Here is an 8,426-nt window from a genome sequence, read left to right as displayed (position 1 = left end):
TGGCACCAGTGGAGATACTTTAGCATCTAAACATATTATGAATCAACGGAACATTTTGTTTGACAGAGGAGAGAGATCAGGACGACCAACAAGCATCTCTGACTGGGCCGAGTGCACAGGCCACCGATCATACAATACGAAACTGTGACAGCCACATGGACTAGTATCATTTGTTTTGATACGTTACTGTCAACGTTTTCTTTTTAAACTACATGTATTTCCGTCTTTCCGCAAAATTTCAAATTCTACCTTACAGACCATGAATGTCATACGAAATAAAGTTCGCATCACATGATGTCACTCGAACGAATATACCGTTTATTGGTCACAATAGACTCGTCCGAATATATTATCATATGAATTTCAGAGGGGTGTATTACACCCCATGGTACCTCATGGCACCCCTCAAGTTCGCCAGCCACAAACGATTGGCCTGATCCATTGCTGAAACTAACAAATAAACAAGCCGTATGAGACTGGAAATTGCGTTGTTTGAGTATGGAGAGATGAATAGTCTCTCGGCAAACAGACGAAGGGAAGTAAAATATAATATGTCACGCCATTCTAATAAGAATAACTGTCCCTGAACATATCGTAGAAGTCGCACTTTTCTTCCAACGCGCGCGGATTCCATCATATCTCACGTCATCGCGAAGCTTCCGCTTGGCTCCCCCGGCTGCCTCGGCATGTAATTGTTTCGCCCTCTCATTTCATGCTGCCGTGCCCCATCACAATTCAACTGGAACACGACGAGGTGCTAACACACGGACCATTGACACCCGTTATCTTTATTGACCGATGATTCTGGGAGTTTTTTTCAGGGTCATGAAATATTACTTTGGGAATTGCCAGGGCGGAAAGATTGAGGAGTTTTCTTCATGGGCGGAGGATTCTGCTTTGATTTTAATCGGTTATAGTTTCCGTTTGAGAGGCAGTGTCGCGTCTTTGGAGTTGGCATTGTTGTTTGATGGGTAGATGAGGAAGAGGGGAGGGCGTCACCAAGTTACCACAGTGCCACAGCAAATCCACTTATTTCTATATATTTGAAGATGGTACTTTCAACATCAATGGCTGGACCATAATTTGAAAACGAAACACTAATTCCAATGATAATCATCCCGACATCCAAAGAGCAGTGATGATACAAGCGTATTTGATTTGTCATCGCGTCTGTTCAGGCAAGCGAAAAAAGTATAACCTTAGTTCATACTCGATCACCTTTCCTATCAGATGTGATACAAAATCTTTTACCGTTGGTGTGTTGATGTTTATCGGTGATGAAGATTGCTCTAATTGCGAGTCAGTGGGATAGAAGGAACAACTGGTCGGTTTCCCAGGCAGTCCTCTGACACCAAAGCGGGAAATGGTTTCTTCCACTTTGAGTGGCATTTCAGATGGCTCATCCTTTGCGTCTTTTTCGGCTGCAGATTACTTCAAGGTAATCTCTTTATTGCCGGCCGGGTATGTCGTGAGGTGTGGATGACAATGTATAAAGTATTCGTGACTTTCTGTATCTTCAGTTTGATTTGCCACCACACAAAGTACCACTCATTGTATTTAATACAATTCAAATTAAATCCCCTCACACTAAATATCATTGTCAAAATATCATTTGCACGCGTCGCGGACTCCACTCTAATATTCATTTTTACCAGTAAATAATTTGATTCCAGTCAATGGCTTGCCGATTTTCCACCGCGGACTGGCAAAATCCTAACTTTCAAAACAGTCCGCAAAGGAACCATTGTCATCCCTGCTCTTCGTTGTCAATTGCATCCTAGTTCGCCACTCACCGTGTGGCGGTGTATTGAACAGACTAGGCGTGTACGAGAGGGTGCTTTTAATAATTAATCCGACTGAAGCTCAACCCATCGCAGTGTCAGTGGCAATCCATTGGCATCACTGCATCAGGGAAGCACGGTTGCCGCGGGGTAAGTATAGAAAAAGAGAAGAATGCTATGACACGTTGGTTCTCAGACAAAAGCAGGCCTGGCGAAAAATCAAGGACACGTCAGCATTTATTTTCTTTGAGTTTATAGATGTGATGTTGGGAATAAATTAATGGGATTATAATCATATATTGATATATCGAGACAGAATGTATCATGAAATGATGATTTTGAACATGTAATTATACAGTATATTTCTTGGGTTAAGAGACAAGATGGGCTTGAAAGACCGAGATTGGTCTCCGTGGTGTTATTTCTGTATGTAATATTCTCTCTATTCATTTTCTGTGGGTATGATTTCTTTCTCTGAAAGGATGCTTTTTCAACATCTGAAAAAAGTTTTAGGGTTTTGAGACAGCACAAATATATACTCCCCGGGGGGTTTTCAGGAAATTCAAATACTGATTCCCACACTTAGCTACACCCGAAGCCCGTTGAAGAACGGTAAATGATGATAGAAACGATAAACTGTCTTCGTATACTTATGACGGCGGCTACTTGTTTGTTGTGGTCAAATTAGCCGCAGCTTTCAGAAAAAAGCCAGGAATGGTTTCCCCCATTCTCCACTTTTAAAACACAATACTAGTAGACATTGTATGCATAACGTACAATTTTAAAATACCTGTTTTACAATAATGTAAACGTTTCCTTTACTGTGTAAGTCTGATTCCATCACCTACCTTGTTGTTTGTCTGTTCAGTGTACTGTGGTTGATACAGCATCTGAAGAAGAAAATTAGAAATTTCCTTTCCTACTCGATTCGTTCAGAAATTTGAAACAAAATTCAAATTTGAAAATTTATAATTGTGTAAACATGCACTGACCAATATAAACGTATTTTGGGAAAATTTGACAAAAACCAGGAAATATTGTCACGATGATTTAGAATTGATTTCGACATGTCTGTATTATTTGCACTTCACGCTAAACATCATTTGGATCCTGTAACCTCTGTGAAAAATTGCGAAACTATGAATAAAAAGGGTTATTGAATAAAAAGAGTTATCAAAGCGAAACCCAAACAGATGGGGAAACCGAAAGGTACCTGCTGGTAGCATTGTAAAACACGTGCCATTCAAAAGAGACCAGCAGCAACCTCTCCATGCCGACGCCATTTTGTTTTGATACGTCACAGCGTGACACGTGACTGGCGCGCGCGGCCGACCAGACGACATGTTGTGTCACGTGGCGCACTCTAAACAATCCATGCTCGGCACGACATGACATATGTTGGTCTGAATCTCGATGTAAAAAATACCAATGATTATATCACTGTATCAATGAGACTGTTCAGCCTATTTACAAATGAAGGTATATCATCATGATAGTAGGGTCGCACCACCCCACCTCCTGATGTTAGCTTTTAGAGCTTTTAATTTGATTGGAAATTGAATGACCTACATGTACTCCCTGTTATTGAGACCTCATTCGTAGAATTGTGAGCACCGCATCTTTACTAAAGGACTGTAAATTCGGTATTTACCCCCATCATAAAACTGATATTTTAAGACCCATCCGGTATAAGTGTAATGTGACGACAATCGAAAAGTGAGAAAGACTCTCAGCCACTTTATACGCTACCATATTTTATTACCAATCAATTCGAAATCGCTCTCACTTTATTACCGTATTTATATCAGCTTTAATTGAATAAACCGAGAAAACAATGCAAGCCAGCCTCAGGGGTGTCGTAAACCTTGCGACTGGATGCCAAGGGGTTTCTCTGCGTCCCTTGGCGTCACGCTTACAACTGATTCATCCCATTAGCCACGCTGTCCCTCTTCTGCCATCGGCTCCAAAAGTGATAATTCAATATCGGATGATGTTATAACACTTTCAGTCGCCGGGTGGCAAGATTTCATTGCTGGTTCGCCCACGCAACAAATGTCATTCAGAAAGTGGACTTTGGTTCTGTTGCCATTTTAACTGTTTTTTGGCCCAAGTTGGCCTGTACATGTATAAGCTCCATACTCTTTTTTACGACGCTGGCGTGATTGAAACAAATCAGCAGGTCGATATACTTCACATGAACAATTTAGAATCCCATTCGCCCAAATGTTATGATAGGCACATTCTTGGTTTTTAAGCTTTCGAAAAACCTACGAATAAAAACTTTTTTGGCAAACACAAATAGAGGTTTTTCGGAAAAAAGAAAAAACCTAATAGGTTTAGTGGTTTCTGAAAAACCTCTTAGGGTTTTTAATTTTTCTGAAAAATCTCTACGGGCTGCACATTCGTGTTAGTTGGCCGAAAAAATGAAAGGTTTTGAAAAGCTGAAAAACCTTCATTTCTATGAGTGCAGGCTTCGAAATCCGTACGAAGAGCTACGATGTACGAAGTCTCTAAGTGTATTTTATTCCCCGATTCCTCATGCTAAAAGCTACACCTTCGAAGCAAACACTTTAAAACCAACATATTTGAAAGTTTAATGACTAAGGGGGTCTCGAGTATTTACTAACAGTTAGTCTAAAAATGTCAACTACATGCATGGATCAAAAATGTATAAGCGGAATTGATGATGACTGGATGTTTCAACCCCTTTCGTTGTATATTTAGCCAGTTTTCCGAAGTAGGGGAATAAGGTTAACCATTAAAAAAATTCTCTGACGAAGGGATGCCACTTGTAGCCAACACCTCAGCCCTCTGTCAGTGTGAGGACTCATGTACAGACAAGAGGCCTGATGTTCTTTGTTTTTGAGTTCCGAGTTTGCTGCTTCGGATTTAACACGAAATCAAAATTGCCCACTTCGGAAAACCATCCACAACTGGCATGACACGAATATATGAAATATGCAGAAGGAAGATTTGTTAATTAGTTTAGCTATTGGAAATATGGCTCTGTAGTGATTCCAAACCATTTCGTTCTGACTTCGGAGCGTTGTTAACATATTGTTAAATCTATTTTTGATATTTCTTTACTGACAACAACGTCAGCTAAAAATATTAGCAATAATGATTACTGCTGCTCGGTATCACGATATATTTAATTATAAGTACATGTTTTCTTATTTCAGTTACTTAGACTGTCAACGAGGGCCGGGGGATTGTCGCACTTTCCGATGGATCCGATGACAAACCCTTCTCACCGGCTGCGGCACGCCTGAGCGCCCCTACATTTCACCAGCCTCCCTTCTATTTACCCATCCCGCAAGGCGCTAAATCCTCTGATATCCACCTTAGATCGAGCCGGTTTCTTTGAACAGCCAACTCGGCTTACGACCATCGGATGTGAAATAGAGAGTAAAATGAAATGTTCAAATGTTAATCTTTTATTTGCATTTGAGGAGCAGGTTCATGGTTCAGTGAACTTTTATAAGGGATTTGTTTTTAGTGAAGGTTTGGTGAAGACAAAAATCGTCTGGTATCAAAAGCCGCTTTCTTTTGTCTTAGATTTAAAATTAAAAAGTTGAATTTGTGTTTTTTCAGCCATCAATATACTCTAAGTATTAATTCCAACAGAGCCGTTGTCTACACTGATATAAAACCAGTATGTAAGATAAGGTGGTAAAATTATAGCTTACATTGTGTGTAAAAAGTGTTCACAAGCGAATGCTTTACAATGCCCTGCCTTTGAACGAGTGACACAAAAAGGCCTGTGCTTGCGCATGGACACCCACATCACCACCTGACTTTATGGCTGGATATTTTCCTGAAGGAGCTGGCGGCTCAAGGCTGGTGAAAAGGACTCTCAAAGTGCCCGAAGGCCAATTTTCTGGATTTAAATTTGGACAAATGGTGGCAATGACCAACATTTTCAATATTCAGTGCAACGAGCAAGTACCTTACCATGATGTAATTATCATGTCAAAAATTAAGTTACTTATATTCAAGCATGCTTCGAACTGGGATAACCCTGCCCGTGATGAAAAAATGTATTTATCAAATTGCTTAAGCACTGGCAATATCGTGAATTCGAGAACTACATGTTGGCTGTGAAGAGGGCTACGACCTCCAGACAGTACCTTAAGGCATTTTCCCCTGCGAAAAACTTTATAGATATATGGATTTGTGTTTTCAAATAAGTTTTTGTTACAGATTTAACAACGAACTGTGTAAACAACTAATGAACATAGGTCTAGATGTAAAAATAAATTGTGACATTTTGAGAAATGGTAAAGGGGTACACCCCCTTTCAAACATTTGATGGACATTTTTATATTCGCGATATACACAATGACCATTTTGGATAACTATTAGTACTCCACATTAACTTTAAAATGTCAGAGGCAACTATTCATTCCATCGGTCTAACATGCAGTGTCCTTCGACATGGATAGATATACGTCTGTCGACGAGCACTATTCACAACGATAGCGCTTTTGCAACTGACTATAGCTGGGTCTGTATCAAAGCGCTTCACAACACCTGTCAATACATGTATATCTCCGCTGAGGCACTCTGGGGTATCAGTGGCAGCCGTCATAGACAGTAGATACCCGAGCTAGACTTGTGGCCGACAAAAAATAAGGAGAAAATATGGAATTGAATTTGGGTTGAGATCTGTAAACAAATTATCTTATTCAGCCCCAAACTGTCAATAACTAAAAAAACAAATACGTAAGCTTTACGTGTATTTATCAATATTGGGTTCAGAAAGATAAACTTTAAGTTTTCAGCCTAGGAATTTTTCTATGTAGGAAGATTTCTATGGATTTTTTGTTGGTATTTTTGCTATCTAACAATACGCTAAAAACTTCCCATTTTTCCAATTCTGGATTGAAGAATTTTACAATTCAGCTCCGCATCAAATATTCATTTTGTGTCACTGTTGTTAAATAGTAAACCAAAATGATGAATCATCGCTCAAAAGTGGCTGCGCAAAGAAACAGGGATGCTGTATTTAGATGTAAATGAAGGTATGCAGAGAAGGTTTGTCACATAAATTAGGTGGTGAGATCTTGTCCATCAAAATAACAAAATATAACATCATTTTATGTCTCTTCAGTTCTGTGGTCTCAAGGTAGATGCAGTTTCTAATCAAACTGCCAAAAAGTCAAATACATGTAACAACATATGACATGAATTATATTAATATACGTGTATATACTTGGATATTCTTATAACCCGCCGCTCCTAAAGCTAAATAATCGTGTTTTTTTCATTGGGATCGCCTAAATGAAAACTCTAACTTTAAGTGTGATTTCTGTGATCTTTTCTTGTCGCCAACATGTAGATCATGAAATGGTGACTGCATGGTAGAAGTCTCAAATATGGAAAAAAGGCCCCCTCTCCTGCTGTCTACTCGATGTCTGCCATTGACGGATTGCTCCCCATTGGTTAACCAACTATAATTTTGAAGATCTCAGCAGAGAGCGATTTCAAAGGTAGATAGAAACCACGTGGTATTGAAGAACGGCAAGCAAATAACAACGGCAAGACAACCAATAGTCCGTATAAGTCATGATGAGAAATTGTAAATCTCCAAGGTTTCTCGTAAAATCTTATATCAAGTGGACCAAACCGAAGACAACCACACAACGGACACAAGGGGACCACCGCATGGGAGAAATGTTTATAAAATGTATTCCTTTTTACTGTCAAGGCCAGAACTCCCAAAAGATCCGAAGAACATTTGCCTTTATATCGAAAACTGAAAATGCTACGTCGTCAAAGTTTAAATAGCCGTAGCATATTGAGAGAAATGCTATTCGTAACTAGCAAACGGCTCAAGCATTGTGACACTTTCGGTTAATTATTCACTCGTCGTGAGGACACAGGCTGTGAATTAATAAAGTGACAATTGTAGAATTGCTAAATTAGTAACTTGATACTAGTGCCAGAGCATTGAATAAATAAAGGAAGATTGAATGAAAATTTTACCTGATGCGGATGGTAGAGTCCGTAGGATGACATGTTTCTTGCCATTCCATGCATTTGTGCCGTCTGCATCCAAGCATCCGTTGTTAAATCACTTCTGTTCCGCCACAGCCGGGACCTCTCCTTTTGAATCCGTGAATCTTGCCGCGCGGCGGTGTAGAATTTAAAGAAATGTGCGCACGATATTTCGCCAGTAGTTACTCAGCAGACGATACTTTTAGCCAATTACCATAAATGAATTGATTGGAGAGAAACAAGAGAGTGACACTAGCGATGTCCCACTCAGGTGATTTCATGGCGCGTGATTCTCGATTGGTTGAATAGAAAATGCGAACCGATGGCGTGGATCGAAACTCGGCAGAATACTTGACGACGCGTGGAGAAGGGGAATGCCTAGTAACCAGGAATACTAATTCAGTTCTCGCTTGGCGTTCGTAGGTTGATTATAAATTCATGATTTGGGAAGCAGGGATTATGTGCTTGATCGACATATACTTATGTATACTAGTGTACGTTTTTGATATCTCGTACGATTATCGATTGCATCATATTTCAAATTGCTTAAAGGCTAACTCGACATGTATTTCATAAGCAGCGAATTTATTCAAAGTTGACAGTATACATTCATTAGAATGAGCGAAAATAGTCAGATACATTGTA

Source organism: Lineus longissimus, chromosome 9 (genome assembly GCF_910592395.1).
Source record: "Lineus longissimus chromosome 9, tnLinLong1.2, whole genome shotgun sequence".
Taxonomy (NCBI): domain Eukaryota; kingdom Metazoa; phylum Nemertea; class Pilidiophora; order Heteronemertea; family Lineidae; genus Lineus; species Lineus longissimus.
This window is presented reverse-complemented; position numbering follows the sequence as displayed.